Raw genomic sequence first — 17229 nt, 5'->3', positions numbered from 1 at the left:
TTCTGTACTCTTCAAGTACCTCATCCGTTCCTAGTTGCCTATACCTGCTATACACCTCTCTCTTTTTCTTAACCAGAACACCAATATCTCTTGAAAACCAAGGTTCCCTATGCTTGTTAACTTTGCCTTTAATCCTGGCAGGAACGTGCAAACTCTGCACTCTCAAAATTTCGCCTTTGAAGGCCTTCCACTTACTGAACACATCCTTGCCAGAAAACAACTTATCCCAATCCACTCTTCCTAGATCCTTTCTCATTTCCACAAAATTGGCCTTTCTCCAATTTAGAACCTCAACTCGAGGACCAGACCTGTCCTTATCCATAATTAACTTGAAACAAATGACATTATGATCACTGGACCCAAAATGCTCACCTACACATACTTCTGTCACCTGACCTGTCTGGTTCCCTAATAGGAGATCAAGTATTGTATCCTCCCTTGTTGGTACCTCTATATATTGATTTAGAAAACTTTCCTAAACACATTTGACAAATTCCAAGCCATCCACAGTGTGGGAGACCCAGTCAATATGTGGAAAGTTAAAATCCCCTACTCTTACAACTTTCTGTTTCTTACATCGGTCTGCTATCTCACTACAGATTTGTTCCTCCAATTCTCTCTGACTATTGGGCGGTCTATAATACAACCCTATTAGTGTGGCCACACCTTTCCTGTTCCTTAGCTCCACCCATATGGCCTCTGTAGACGAGCTCTCTGGTCTGTCCTGGCTACGCACAGCTGTGATATTTTCCCCTTTCATCCCTCCCCCTCTATCACATCTGAAACAACGGAACCCCGGAACATTAAGCTGCCAGTCCTGCCCCTCCTGCAACCAGGTCTCACTAATAGCAATAATGTCATAATCCCACGAGCCAATCCACGCCCTAAGTGCCTTATCTACAATACTTCTTGCATTGAAATAGATGCACCTGAGAACATTTCTATCACATACAAACCTTTGATTTCTGTCTTTACCTGCAGTCCTCACATGACCATTTTCCTCCTCCACCTCACTATCTGCTCTAACACTCTGGTTCCCCTCCCCTTGAAAATCTAGTTTAAACCTCCCGGAGCAGCACTAGCAAACCTACCCGCAAGTATGTTAGTCCCTCTCCAGTTCAGGTGCAAACTGTCCCTTCGGAACAGGTCCCACCTTCCCTGGAACAAAGCCCTCCCCCCTGCACCATCTCCTTAGCCACGTACTTAGCTGCATGATCCTCCTATTTCTAGCCTCACTAGCACGTGGCACGGGTAGTAATCCTGAGATTGCAACCTTGGAGGTCCTGTCCTTCAACTGTGCACCTAATTCTCTAAAATCTCTTTGCAGGACCTCCTCCTCCTTCCTATCCACGTCATTGGCCCCTACATGGACCACAACATCTGGCTGCTCACCCTCCCTCCTGAGAATATCGAGAACTAGATCCGAGATATCATGGACCCTGGCACCATATCCCTCCATTGCCTGCATATTCATTGGCTATCTAACAGCCTCTTTTATGCCACCATTGTATCTGCTTCCACCACCATCCCTGGCAGCCCGTTCCAGACACCTACCACTCTCTGTGCAAAAACTTGCCCCGCACATCTCCTTTAAAGTTCCCCACTCTCACCCTAAACCTATGCCCTCTACTATTGGACATTTCTACATTGGGGAAGAGACTCTGATAGTCTACCCTATCTGTGCCTCTCATAATTTTATACACTTCCAACAGGTCTCCCCTCAGCCTCCGCTGCTCCAGAGAAAACAACCCTAGTTTGTCCAACCTCTCCTTATAGCTAATACCCTCTAATCCAGGGAAGTTCCTTGTGTACCTGAACCCTCTCCAAAGCCTCTGTATCCTTCCTGTAATGGGAAGGATGCTCCAGATTCCAGCATCCACAGTCTCTAATGTTTCTAAAGATGGAAACCCAGGCAGACAGCGGGAGAAGATACAAACTCCACAGAGTTCAGGATCGACTGCACTGACCCTAAAGTGGATGTGCCCATCCTTGAACATACAGTTTCATTCCAGCTAGACCTTTCCTGTATATCGGGCAGTGACTCTTCACAGGGAAGTGAAACATTACAGTGAGAGGCCATTGCTCCAGTTCTCAGACCATGAACATGTAACAATGCAATGAGACACCCCCGTGCAGCTCCTCTCATCACCCAGGAGTCCTACTTCTTGACCTCGTAATTATCTACCTTGCTTGCCCTGTGCGAGGTGAAGTCCCAGCCGCTAGCCCTGTGTGTTGGAGTATTGGTCACTGATTAGTCATGTACGGCAAGCTTGCCTTTATTAGTCGAGGCTTTATGAGTTCAAGAGTCAGGACGTTATGTTGCAGCTTTATAAAACTCTGGTTAAGCCGCATCTGGACCATTGTATTCAGTTCTGGTCGCCCCATTACGGGAAGGATGTGGAGGCTTTGGAGATGGTGCAGAAGAGGTTCACCAGGATGTTGCCTGGATTAGAGGGCATGTGTTACAAGGAGAGGTTGGACAAACTTGCGTTGTTTTCTCTGGAGCAGCGGAGGCTGAGGGGAGACCTGATAGAAGTTTATAAAATTATGAGAGGCATAGATAGATAGTCGGTATCTTTTTCCCAGGTTCAAAATGTCTAGTACAAGAAGGCATGCATTTAAGGTGAGGGGGGGGGAGTTCAAAGGAGATGTGTGGGGCAATTTTTTTACACAGAGAGTGGTGGGTGCCTGGAATGCGCTGCCAGGGGTGGTGGTGAAGTTAAATAGGATAGTAGCATTTAAGAGCCTGAATGTGCAGAGAATGGAGGGATATGGACCTTGTCCAAGCAGAAGGGATTAGGTGTCATCAGGTTAATTAGTTTAGCACAACATTGTGGGCTGAAGGGTCTGTTCCTGTGCTGTACTGTTCTGTGTTCTATTAACACAGAGACTCATACCTCCCAGGCACCTTGTTCCACCTAACCTAATGCTGCACTCCGATAACTTGTTAAATATGATGGTGAGACAGATGTTACGCGGGTATGAACAAGAGGACAGTTGCATAAACTGAGATCTTCCTGCCCAGATGTACTGACTGTGTGGAAGGCAGGGGAGTATCAGATGCTGAGAGTGACAGGGCAGTTCCCTGCAAGGATCCTTTTAGTGGAACTGCACAACTGCATGGAATGATTTCTCTGGGAATGCTGAGACCTTGTCAGGGAAACAGCTGCAGATGCCTCTCATCAACTCCAAGCCATGAGTCGTGACTTGCATTTTGAGGCAGAGAGTCCTCTTCAGGCTGAGAATGTCACTGATTCCCCTGCAGGTCAGCCTCTGCAGCATGACTGTTGCAACCAGCCTCGTTCATGCTTGGCACAGGTGACCGAGAGTCAGAGTGCAGCATGGGTTGGTTCGTGACCTCTGTCTCGGGGCCTTGCCATTTGAATGCCAGGCCAATGGTTACCCAGAAATCTCCTGGGGAACTCTGGGCGCCTTTTCCAGCCAATGAAAGATCGCCTCTCCTTGCAATAGGGGGTCCGTCCGGAGGGCGTCCCATTGTCACCACCCCAAGGTGCCCTTGCCCTGCTGCCCCCTTCTCTGGTTTCTGCTGACTGGCAGCTCAAGGTGAACAGGAGGCAGCATTGACAAGCAGCACGCTCACCGCAGGACATAGGCCAGACCTGGAACTGCGCCCCTGAGGCATCATCCTGTGCGGTGTGTAGTGTAGCTGGTGTAGCTAGTGCTGTGTGGTGTAGCTGGATGCAGGACCAAGGACACAGCCTGGAGAAAGGCCCTCCCACCGTGCGGGGAAGGTGGGAGTAGGCTGGCTGAAAGTATGGGAGACATGTGACCACCCAGATCCCTGGCAGATTTGGCACATCCCTGCAGAGTTCAGCGCCCACAGGGGTGCTGCCTGTCTGCCTGAGCTCTGGGAGCTCGCTGGACATGCATCCACACCCTGGCCAGGATACTCCGCACACCTGGGCGAACGTTTCCAGTCGATCACCTCTCGTCAGAACCAGGGCATGTGAGAAAATGACTTAAAAAAACTTATTTTCTGAAGCACCAGCAGAGACCGAGGGGTGGAAAGAACAGGGAATGTCTGCGATAGGGTGGGGAGTGAGGGGGAGTGAGTGACACAAGCAGTGGTGGTGCTGGCTGACAGAGGATGGGCGATGCTTGTTAATCACAGCCGGTCCATCCGGGAGATGCAAAGGTGATGTGAATGAGACACAATTCCCCAATGAGGGCAGGAGAGAGAGGGAACTGTAGATGGTGGAAAGGTCAAGGGGTGTCAAGAGGTGAGTCACTCAACACAGGATACCCAGCCTCTCACCTGCCCTTGCAGCCATAGAATTTATGTGGCTGATCCAGCTGAGTTTCTGATCAATGGATGTTGATGGTGGGGGACCCGGCAATGGGAATGGCACTGAATGTCAAGGGTAGGTGGTTAGTCTCTCTTGTTGGAGGTGGTCATTGCCTAGTACCTACGTGGTGCAAATGTTACTCGTCACTTATCAGCCCGTGCCTGACTGTTGTCTGGGGCCTGCTGCTCGCAGGTGTTGACAGCTTCATTTGCTGCAGAGTTGTGAATGGAACTGGACTGTATAATCCAGCTGGGAGCACTGGCCATTGGACAAGACGACATCCCAGCTGTAGAACTGAAACCTCGCACTCCAAAATGGGCTGTGCCTTCCGGTACAGTTACGACACTGGTATCTATCCAACAGTATGTAAAATTGCCGAGGTCTGTCCTGTTCACAAAAAGCAGAACAAATCCAATCTGGTTATTTACAACCCAATCAGTCTACTCTCAATCCTTGGCAAGTGAAGGAAGATGTCATCGACACTGCAGACCAGTGGTACATACTGTGACCTGTTCAGCAACAGCCATCAGTTGTACAAGACACCGATGAGGCTGGATTTAGACTGTTGTGTTCAGTTTTATAACTGGAAAGAGCGCAGAATAGATTTACAAGGATGTTGCCAGGACTTGAGGGACTGTGTTATAGGGAAAGGCTGGACAGGCTAGGACATTTCTCCTTGGAGCTAAGAGACTGAGGGGTGATTTTATCGAGGTGTATAAAATCATGAGGGGCATAGATAGGATGAATTCACACAGTCTTTTTCCCAGGGTTGGTGAATCAAGAATTAGAGGGCATAGGTTTAAGGTGAGAGGAGAGAGATTTAATAGGAACCTGAGGGGCAACTTTTTTACACGGAGGATGGTATCTATGTGGAAATGAGCTGCCAGAGAAAGTAGTTGAGGCAGGTACAATAACAACTTTTAAAAGACAGATGGACAGGTACATGGATAGGAAAGGTTTAGAGGGGCACCAAATGGGACTAGCTTGGATGGGCATCTTGGTCGGCATTGACCATTTGGGCCAAAGGGCCTTTTTCTGTACCTTACGACTCTATGACTGTATAACAGCCAGTAAGGGATGAGGGGACAGAGGGGGTGGCTTAGAGTAAGGTAGGGAGCTTGTACACCAGCATGCATAAGTTGGGCCAAAGGGCCTAATTCTGGTCCGTAAGTTATTTAATCTCCTTTTGTCTGCCAATCTCTGGCTGCAGTGTTACTGTAACCGTGGGGTGTGTCTCGTGATCCACAGCGAGACATCACATCTTCTAATATACTGCTCTCACTTTTATAAGGAGATGGACTGTTCCTGAAAAGATTACAAAGGCACATTGAAAGAGAAGAGAGAGAGAAAGGTTCCAGTGCGCTCCTGGCTTATGGGGGGCACACGGTGATGTTCAGGGCCATGTGTCAGCTGCTGTGATGGAGTCCAGTCCTTGCAAGTGTCCGGGGTGGACAGTATCCTGGGAGTCTGCTCCGCTCAACAGGCTGTGGTCTGAGACCTCCACCAGAACCTGCTTGCTGAAGTGTGTGTGTGGAGGAGGGAGCAGCCCCTGGTCTGTGGGTGGGAGCCTGTCCTTTGTGGGTGGGTGATCTCTTGGCCTGGGTTCCAACTCACAGAGTGAATCAACGAAGACAGATCCGCAACAACAGAATAAAACTGAGCCTGGTCCTGGTGCCCCAGCGCAGACTTCCCTCCAGAACAGGCTGTGGGGTACTTCTGCTGATCTCCTTCAGGGAGACTTACGGGGGTGGTTTCATAAAGTCATACAGCACAGAAATAGGCCCTTCGGCCCAAATGGCCCATGCCGATCACAACAATGCCATCCAAGCTCATCCCATTTTGCCCGCACTTGGCCCAGATCCTCTAAATCTTTCCTATCCATGTACCTGCCCAAGTGTCTTTTAAATGTTGTTATTGTACCCGCCTCAACCACTTTTTCTGGCAGTTCATTCCATATACCCACCACCTTCTGCGTGAAAAAGTTACCCCTCAGGTCCCTTTTAAATATTTCCCCTCACCTTAAACCTATACCTTCTTGTTCTTGATTCCCCAACCCTGGGAAAAAGACTGTGTGCATTCACCCTACCTATGCCCCTCATGATCTTATACATCTCGATAAGGTCAACCCTCAGTCTTCTACGCTCCAATGAATGAAATCCTAGCATCTCCAACCTCTCCCTGTAACTCAGGACCTCAAGTCCTGGCAACATACTCGTAAGTCTTCTTTGCATTCTTTCCAGCTTAATAACATCTTTCCTATAGCAGGTTGAACAAAACTGCACATAATATTCCAAGTGCATATTCACCAATATTTTGTACAAATAAAAAGAAAAAAAGGATTAATTTAGGATTATTGTAAATGGGTGATTCATGGTCAGTACAGACTCGATGGGCTGAATGGCCTGTTTCCTTGCTGTATCCCCTATAACTCTATAATACCTACCACTGGTTTTCCAACATACCCATAAGTTTGATACACCATCTTCTTCTGGCCAATCATAAAACAAATGCTCTTCATCACTCAATGTTTGACCTTGTTAGAGATATTTTTCACCATCTCGTATGAATTATTATTCAAAGCCAAGGAATTTATCAAGATAATATTTTTATGACCCAGTGATTTTTCTGACAGTTTGCTAGAGTTTATTCCTTAATCAATCCCCTCTCAGCCTCCTCTGCTCTAGGGAAAACTAACCCACTGTATCCATTCTGTCCTCATAACTAAAATGATCCATCCCAGGCAACGTCGTGGTGAGTCTCCCCAGTGTTATCACTGTAGAGTAGTGGCGAGAACTGTACACAGTACTCCAGCTGAGGCCTAGCCAATACTTCATAGGGATATACCATAACCTCCCCACTCTTATAGAAACATAGAAAACCTGCAGCACAATTCAGGCCCTTCAGCCCACAAAGCTGTGCCGAACATGTCCCCACCTTAGAAATTACTAGGCTTACCCATATCTCTCTATTCTTCTCAGCTCCATGTACCTATCCAAAAGTCTCTTAAAAGACCCTATCATATCCGCCTCCACCACCGTTGCCGGCAGCCCGTTCCACACACTCACCACTCTCTGAGTAAAAAACTTACCCCTGACATCTCCTCTGTACCTACTCCCCAGCACCTTAAACCTATGTCCTCTTGTGGCAACTATTTCAGCCCTGGGAAAAAGCTGTGCCCTGGCTAATCATTATGAGCATTGTGGTCATGCCTTCATCACCACCTTATCTATTGGTGTTACCACCTTCAAGGACCTATGGACTTGTACACCAAGGCCCCTTTGTTCCTCAGTACTCTCTGAGGCCCGACCATTCATGGTATATGTCCTACTCTTATTAGACCTCACCTCACACTTATCAGGATTAAATTCCATCTGCCATTATCCTGCCCAACTGACCAGCTGATCGACATCATTCTGTAGCTTACGACTATCCTCCATGCTATCAACAACACCACCAATTACTGTGTCAACTGAAAATGTACTAATCATACCTTTGTAGCGACTCACCGCACCGGCATCGAACCGGCTCCTGACATCGCGAACGTCGTCGGAGCCCCCGATCCAAGGTGGCGCGGGGCCCTCCTTCTTCCCCATCGTCGGGCTAGGAAAGCCCACGCACGGGAAGGTCAGGTGACCCGCGCGTGACGTCAGTGCAGGAACTGTAGCGCGGGAAGTTTTGGGATATTAAAGGCGCACCGCACCCCTGTCGTTCATTCAACTTCTGATTTCGAACCAGCGACTCTATGTCTTCATTTCGTAGTGTGTAGCTAGCCGCTACACCTTATACATTCCTGATTATTAATGTATACAGCACCAACCCCTGAAGTACACCACTGGTCACAGGTTTCTGATCACAAAAGCAACCCTCTGTCTCCATTTACCAGGCCAGTTTGCCAACTTGCCCTGGGTCCCATGGGCTCTTAACATTTTGGATCAGACTCCCACCTGGGACCTTGTCAAAGACCTGACCAAGGGCCAAACACATCCGTCAGAAGTTTAGAAAAGAATTTTAATATGATTACCAGATCCAGCATTCTCAGAGAGGCCGATGATCCTCACATTATTTCTCCGACTGCGGCTTTCTAAATCAATAATCCTCTGTCTTTGCTGTTCCAGTCACAGTTAAATCTTTTTCCAGTAAATTCAGCCTGCGATCTCTCTCTTTGCCAGCTTGATCCAGTTCAGCAATTAATTGCTGTTGTTTAGCACTCTCCTGTACGAGTGTGTTTTGTCTGTCTTCAATATCTTTTAACAGCATTTCCAAAGTGGCAAATCTCTGGTCAAGCTTTTTATCCAGTTTAGAGATAGCTTCCAAAGTGAGTTGAGGGTCGCCGTTACCCTTGCTATCAGCTCCAGCCTTAGCTCTGGTATTCATTCTGACACTTAAAAGTCAAAATCAATCTTGTAAAAGTATTATAAAAGTCTTATTAAAGGGTGGTGCATGAGGAATTAAAAGGTGAGTGGAGCAGAGCCAAGATATGACCTACTCCATGTAGCGCCACCAAAAGACTATCACAGATCAATCCTTGTTTTCTGGATTAATCCTGTCCCTTGAATTTATTTTCCAGTAACTTCCCTACCACTGACAGTAGACTTGTACTGGCCTCTAATTACTGGGCTTTTCCCTTCTGTGAGATAGTTTGATGCCATGGTTTAAATTTTCCAAAATCCTCTAAATTTGGACAAGGTTCCATGAGATTGGTGAAGAACAAAATGTAACTCCTTTATTCAAATGGAGAAGAGGTTAGAAAGCAGGAATCTACAACAACAAACAAGATGCTGCAGGAACACAGCAGGTCAGGCAGCATCTGTGGAGGGAAACAGACAATAGACATTTCGGGTCGAGACCCTTCATCTGGACTGAGATAGGGAGGGATAGCCAGTATAAAGAGGTGAAGGAATCTACAGACTAATTAGCTTAATATGCCGTTGGGAAAATGTTAGAAGCTATTTGTAAAAACAGGTCACTTAGAAAAACTTAAGATAGTCAAATAAAGTCAAAATGGTTCTGTGGACAGGTAATCTTGTTTGACCAATTTGTTGGAGTATATGGAAGGCATTTGATAAGGTGTCACCCCAAAGGTTATTGTAGAAAGTAACATCTCCTGGTGTAGGAGGTGATGTATTGATGAAGCTGGAGAATTAGCTGGCTCACAGCAAACAAAGCATGGGTTTCAATGGAGACACAAGAGATTCTGCAGATGCTGGAATCTGGAGCAACACATACAAGATGCTGCAGGGACTCAGCATCCATGGAGGGAAATAAATAGTTGAGGATTTAGGTCGAGACCCTTCATCAGGTCTGGAAAGGAAGAGGGCAGAAGCCAGCATAAGAAGGTCAGGGGAGGGGGAGGAGCACAGACTGGCGGGTGATAGGTGAGTCCAGGTGATAGGGGGAAGGTAAGTGGGGGAGGGGGGATGAAAGGGAGTGATGTAATAAGCTGAGAGGTGATAGGTAGAAGAGGCAAAGGGCTGAAGAAGAAGGAATCTGGTGGGAGAGGGCAGTGGACCATGGAATAAAGGGAAGGAGATGGGGAATGGATGGGCAGGTCATGAGAGCAAGGGAGGGGAAAGAGAAAGGGAAAGGGGGCCACAGGAATGACAGAATCAAAGGGGAAGGGGAGAGGGGAGCAATTATCGGGTTGATGTTGAAGCCATCAGGTTGAAGACTCCCAAGGCGGAATATGAGGTGTTGTTCCTTCAACCTGCGTCTGACCACAACGTGACAGTAGAGGAGGCCATGGATAGACATGTCGGTATGGGAGTGGAATGTGGAATTGAAGTGACTGCCAACGGGAGATCCTGGCTTTTGCAGCGGACAGAGTGAAGGTGCTCGATGAAGCGGTCACCCAATCTGCGTCAGGTCTCACCAATATAGAGGAGGCCACACCAGATGCAATAAATGACACCCTTGGATTCACAGGTGAAGCGCTGCCTCACCTGGAAGGACTGTCTAGGGCTCTGAATGGTGGTGAGGCAGGAGGTATAGGGACAGATGTAACACTTTGCAGGGATAAGTGCTGGGAAGGTCATCAGTGGAGACGGATGAGTGGACAAGGGAGTCGCAGAGAGAGCGATCCCAATGGAAAGCGGAGGGGGGGGAGGGGAAGATGTGCCTGGTGGTGGAATCCTGTTGGAGGTGGCAGAAGTTGCGGAGAATGATGTGCTGAATGTGGAGTCTCATGGGGTGGTAGGTGAGGACAAGGGGAACCCCTGTCCCTGTTATATTGGTGGGGGGATGGGGTGAGGGCAGACGTGCAGGAAATGGAGAAGATGCAGGTGAGGGCAGCGTGATGGTGGGGTGGAAGGGAAACCCTGGTTACTGAAAAAGGAGGACATCTCAGATGTCTTAGAATGGAAAGCCTCATCATGGGAACAGATGCAGTGGAGGTGGAGGAACTGGGAGAAAGGGATGGCGTCCTTGCAAGTAACAGGGTGGGAAGAGGTGTAGGCAAGGTAACTGTGGGAGTCAGTGGGCTTGTAGAAGATGTCTGTGGTTAATCTGTCTCTGAAGATGGAGGCAGAGAGATCCAGAAAGGGGACAGAGGTGTCAGAGGTGGACCAAGTGAATCTGAGGGCAGGGTAGAAGTTGGAGGCAAAGTTGATGAAATTGATGAGCTCAGCGCGGGTGCAGGAAGCAGCCCCAATGCAGTCGTCAATGTAGTGGAGAAAGAGTTGGGGAGCGTTACTGGTGTAGGCTTGGAACATGGACTGTACCACATAGCCAAAGAGGCAGGCATAGCGGAGACCCAAGCGAGTACCCATGGCTACACCTTTAGTTTGGAGAAAGTGGGAGGAGCTGAAAGAACATTTGTTAAGGGTGAGTACCAGTTCTGCCAGACAGAGGAGGGTGGTGGTGGAGGGGAACTGGTTGGGTCTGTTATCGAGAAAGAAGCGGAGATCCTTAAGGCTTTCCTGATGGGGGATGGAAGTGTACAGAGACTCAACATCCATGATGAAAATGAGGCAGTCAGGGCCAGGAAACTGGAAGTTGTTGAAGTGATGGAGAGCATGCAAAAGTGTCACGGACATAGGCAGGAAGGGACTGAGCCAAGGGGGACAAAATGGAGTCATGATATGAGGACACAAGTTCAGGGGGGGCAGGAGCAGGCAGAAACGATGGGTCTACCGGGGCAGCTGGGTTCGTGAATCTTGGTTAGGAGGTAGAAATGGGCCGTGTGGGTTCAGGGAACAATGAGGTTGGAGGCAGTAGAGGGCGGATCTCCAGAGGTGATGAGATCAGTGATAGTGCAGGAGATAATGGCCTGATGTTCCTTGGTGGGGTCCAGGTTGAGGGATAAGTAAGCAGAGGTGTCCGAGAGTCGACGTCTGGCCTCAGCAAGGTAAAGGTCAGTCTGCCAGACTACAACAGCACCACCCTTGTCTGTGGGTTTGATAGTAAGATTAGGAATAGTACCCAGAGAGTGGAGTGCAGTGCTTTCAGAGGGGGTGAGGTTGGTATAGGTTAGGGGAGTGGTGAAGTCGAGATGGTTAATGTCCCATCGGCAGTTAGAGATGAAGAGATCCAGAGTGGGCAGAAGGCCAGGACGGGGAGTCCAAGGTGGGGGTGCTTAAGGAGGGAGAAGGGGTCATCAGCGGGGAGTGGGGAATCCTTGCCAAAGAAGTAGGCCCGGAGACAGAGGTGACGGAAGAAGAACTCAACATCATGGTGGGCACAGAACCCATTGAGGTGCGGATGTAGGGGGACAAAGGTAAGGCCCCTGCTGAGGACAGAGCGTTCCGCCTCAGAGAGGGGAATGTCAGAGGGGATAGTGAAAATATGGCAGGGGTTAGAGGTGGGGTCAGAGGAGAGAGGAGAGTTAGAGGGGTCAGGGAAGATGGAGTGGGAGTAAGATAGGGGTTCAGAGGAATGAAAGGGGGAGCGAGGGGTAGGGGGATGCTTGAGAGACCAGGGGTGGGTGCGGAGTAGTGGTGGAAGCAGAGGAGAAGTAGTACCCAGCAGTGGTGCGAGAGGTCTCGGCTTGGAGGTGGCCGGGGTCAAGGTCAGAGCCGGAGGCAGTGGGGGGGCCGAGGTCGGGAGCAGGAGCGGGCCGCGGCCTGGCTTCAGTGGGGTCTTTTCCTGGTTGGCAAGGTGTAATGAAGCTGAGATTACAATCAGGTCCGCCCTGGTTTTATTAAATGGTGAGGCAAACTCGAAGGGCCAACTGGCACCCAATTGGTATGTGCGAATGATCATTGCATTTCATTCTCTGGCACACTCTCCTGTACCTCTGACAATGTTGAAGAACAAATACAATGGTTCAGTCTGAACACTAAACACCTCTTGCATTCTGTCACATTCAGTTTCCCGAGGTGCCTGTGTTCTTCCATAGTCCACAGCTCTCTGAAAGTGGCTGCACAAGTAGATAGGGTGGTAGAGAAGGCGTATGGCATGCCTGCCTTTATTAGTCAAGGCACTGAGTCCAAGAGTCAGGAAGTTATGTTGCAGCTCTATAAAACTCTGGTTAGGCCGCATCCAGAGTATTGCATTCGGTTCTGGTCGCCCCCATTACAGGAAGGACGTGGAGGTTTTGGAGAAGATGCAGAAGAGGTTCACCAGGATGCTGCCCGGATAAGAGGGTATGAGTTATAAAGAGAGGTTGGACAAACTTGGGTTGTTTTCTCTGGAGCAGCAGAGGCTGAGGGGAGACCTGAAAGGTATTTAGAAAATTATGAGAAGCATAGATAGTGTAGACAGCCGGTACCCTTTTCCCAGGGTCGAAATGTCTAATACCAGAGGGCATGCATTTAAGGTGAGAGGGGGAAAGTTCAAAGGGGATGTGTAGGATAAGCTTTTTACCCGCAGAGTGGTGGGTGCCTGGAATACATTGCTAAGGTGGAGGCAGATACAATAGAGGTGTTTATGAGGCTTTAGATAGGCACATGAATGTGCAGAGAATGGAGGGATATGGACATTGTGTGGGCAGAAGGGTGTCACTTAATTAATTCAGCACAGTATGGTGGGCTGAAGGGCCTGTTCCTGTGCTGTACTGTTCTACGTTCTCACTGCCGTCTCATCTTGAGCCTGTTCACTGCGCTCCTTCTCAATTTACGCCTCTTTTTTCGCCATACTTCCCCTAAGCCACAGCCTCACCAGCCTGACTCCAGCAATGCAGACTCATACAGTCAGTGTCCATCCTCAGCACCTGTGGGGTCCTCGATAAACTCTGCACTGGAGTAGAACGTGAGCTGAGTTGGACTCGCAGCATCGAGGGACCCTCCTTGTAGTGCCAGTAACTCTCGAACTGAACAGAAGCAGAGAACAGGCAATGATTCTGCACTAACCACGTCAGTAATAGCCATGCCAAGCATCCTCAGAGTAATAGCTCCTATACAGCCACAAAACCATGATGAACACCACAAAGAAATTACTCAGAAGGAGACCACTTGGCCCTCTGGATCTTTGCAAGTTATTTAAGTTAATCCTACATCCTTCCTCGGCTTGCAGCCATGCAGCTTCCGATTCTTCAATGGTGACCAAGGAGACTAATGTAGGCAGGGTGGTAGATATCGCTTTATATGGACTTTAGTAAAGCATTTGACCAGCTCCCTTACTGTAGGCTGGTCAAGAAGGTTAAGACACATGGATCCAGGAAAGCTGGCCAGCTGGATCCAAATTGACTTGGTGATGGAAGTAGGGGGTAGTGGAGGAAGGATACTTTTCTGATTTCCAAGTCAGTGACCAGGGGTGCACTATAGGCAACAGTGGGACAGGTGCTGTTTGTGATATATATATATATATTATATATATATATATATATATATATATATATATATATATATATATATATATATCTGTGTGTGTGTGTGTGGAATATATAAATGTGACTTGGACATGATTGTAGAAGGTATGATTAGTAAGATAAGATAAGAGATAAGATTATTAGTCACAAGTACATCGAAACACACAGTGAAATGCATCTTTTGCGTAGAGTGTTCTGGGGGGCAGCCCGCAAGTGTCACCACGCTTCCAGCACCAACATAGCATGCCCCACAAACTTCCTAACCCGTATGTCTTTGGAATTAAAATTTTTAAAATTTAGTTACGCATGGTAACAGGCCCTTCCGGTCCAACGAGTCCGCGCCGCCCATTTTAAACCCCAAATTAACCTACTCGTACGTCTTTAGAATGTAGGAGGAAACTGGAGCTCCCAGAGGAAACCCACGCAGACACAGGGAGAACGTACAAACTCCTTACAGACAGCGGCCGGAATTGAACTCGTGTCACTGGCGCTGTAATAGCGTTATGCTAACCGCTACAATACCATGCCTGCCCTGTGGGCAAATGACACAGAATAACATGGTGTTGTAGATATCAAGGAAAGTTATCTCAGGCTACAGCAGGATATAGATCGGTTGGAAAGTTGAACAGAGAATTGGAAGATGGAATTTAATCCCAACAAGTGTGAAGTGATGCATTTCAGAAAGTCAAATAGGGGTAGGACATATACTGTAAGTGGTAGGGCATTTCGGAATGTTGATGAACAGAGTGACCTAGGGTAAAAAAGTCCACAGCTCCCTGAAATTGGCAACATAGGTGGATAGGGTGACAAAGAAGGCATGTGGCATGCTTGCCTTCATAGGTCAGGACATAGAATATAGAAGTTGGGACATTATGTTACAATTTTTCAAAACAGTGGTTATGCCCCACTTGGAGTACTGTGTACAGTTCTGTCACCACACCACAGGAAGGATATGATTAAGCTGGAGAGGGTGCAGAGGAAATTCACCAGGATGTTGCCTGGATTGGAGGACTTTGTTTTGGGGAGGGATTGGACAGGCTGGGTTTGTTTTCCCTGCAGTGATGGAGCTGCGGGGTGACCTGGTCGGTGTGTGTAAGATTACAAGAGGGTAGATTGTCAAAAGCACGGTAGCGTGGCGGTTAGCGCGATGCCATTACAGCGCCAGCAATCGGGGTTCGTTTCCCGTCGCTGTCTGTAAGGAGTTGTACGTTCTCCCGTGTCTGCGTGGGTTTCGTCCGGGTGCTCCGGTTTCCTCCCACATTCTAAAGACGTACAGGTAAGTTAATTTGGGGTTTTAGATGGGCGGCACAGACTCATTGGGCCGAAAGGGCCTGTTACCACACTGTAAATAAAACTTAATTTAAAAATTTAAAATGGTAGGGGTATCAAAAACAAGAGGGCAGAGGTTTAAGGTGAGAGGAAGGAGCTTTAAAGGGGATCTGAGGGGAAGGTTTTTTACACAGAGTGTGGTTGATGTCTGGAACTCACTGTCAGAGGAGTCAGATACAAACACTATGTTTAAGAAGCATTTAGACAGACACTTGAGTAGGCAGGGCACAGAAGGATACAGTCCTAGTGTATGAAAATAGGATTAATGGCAAAAATGTGGGCATGGATGTGGTGGGCTGAAGGGCCTGTTTCTGTGCCGTACCACTCTATGTGTCTGTGACCCGGGGTTCCTGCCTCCACCCTCTCAGCCAGACGCCCACTGCTTTTGGCTGAGAAAGGTTCCCTCCTGACCCTTCTAATCTTCTGACCAATTAACGTGAATCCCTGCCCCTGAATTACTGACCTCCCTACTCGGGGAATAGGACCTTTCTGTCCCTGTCTCTGGCCTTCTCTTAAATTTAACCCCTCAGGTTAACCCTACAGGAAATGACCATGGTGGAGACAGTCTCACCTCATCACTATAGTGTCCAGCCCTCATGAGTCTCCTTGAGTGTTGTCACACCCTCCTGGTGGATGACCAGAACTCCACCCTGTATGCTCACTACGTACAGAGCTGGCATTAACTCTTGCTCATTCTTCAGCCTGTAAAGGTAAGTGTGCCATGTGCTACCTTAACCACCTTATCGACCCGACCTGTGACCATGAGGCATCTGTTTACATCCTTTCTAAATTCTGCCCGACACTTACACTTCCCTGTTGCCCGACCATTTATCCTGTATTCCCTTGCCTTGATTGACCACCCTGTGCATTCCACTACACCACTCCAGACTGAATGCCTACCTGACCAGTCCACTGATATCCTCCCACAGCCTAGAACCTCCTCACTGTCAACAACTCTGCTGGTTTTGGCAAACTTCTCAACTGTGGCTCCTACACAGTGGCTCCTGTGGCTCCTATCCAGATGCATCACGGCTTGGTATGGCAACTGCTCTGCCCATGACTATCGGAAACTGCAGAGTTGTGCACACAGCTAGCCACATCACAGAAACCAGCCTCCCCTCCGTGGACTCTGTCTACACTTCCCGCTGTCTTGGAAAAGCAACCAGCATAATCAAAGGCCCCTCCCACCCCAGACATTCCCTCTTCTACCCCCTTCCATCAAGCAGAAGATACAAGAACTTGAAAACACACACCACCAGGCTCAAGGACAGCTACTACCCCGTTGTTATAAGACTTTTGAACAGACCCCTTCAATGATAAAGACAAGTTCTTGATCTCACAATCTACCTCGTCATGGCCTTGCACCTTATTGTCTGCCTGCACTGCACTTTCTCTGTAACCGTAACACCATATTCTGCATTCTGTTATTGCTTTTCCCTTGTACTACCTCAATGCACTGTTGTATGGAATGATCTATATGGATGGCATGCAAAACTAAGTTTTTCACTGTACCTCAGTACATATGACAATAATAAACCAATTTACCAATTACATTTAAGACCTACATCTGAGAAAGGTCTGCTCTCACCCTGCCTTACTCCTCTCACCTGCCTGACACTCTGCTGCTCTCACCAACTACAGAGGCTCTCTCCAACTCACTGGGCCTCTGCCGCTGACACAGTGCTGCTCAGATTCCTGCTCCTCTCTGGACTAAAGGAGTGAGAAAGTGAGTGGTATAGTAATGCAGCGAGTAGAGCCACTGCCTCAAAGCTCCAGAGACCCTGGTTCAATCCTGATCTCGGACGCTGTCTGTGTGGAGTTTGCTCGTTCTCCCTGCTACCACATGGGTTT

The sequence above is a fragment of the Pristis pectinata genome, chromosome 3 (genome assembly GCF_009764475.1).
Source record: "Pristis pectinata isolate sPriPec2 chromosome 3, sPriPec2.1.pri, whole genome shotgun sequence".
Lineage (NCBI taxonomy): Eukaryota > Metazoa > Chordata > Chondrichthyes > Rhinopristiformes > Pristidae > Pristis > Pristis pectinata.
Note: the sequence above shows the minus strand (reverse complement) of the source record.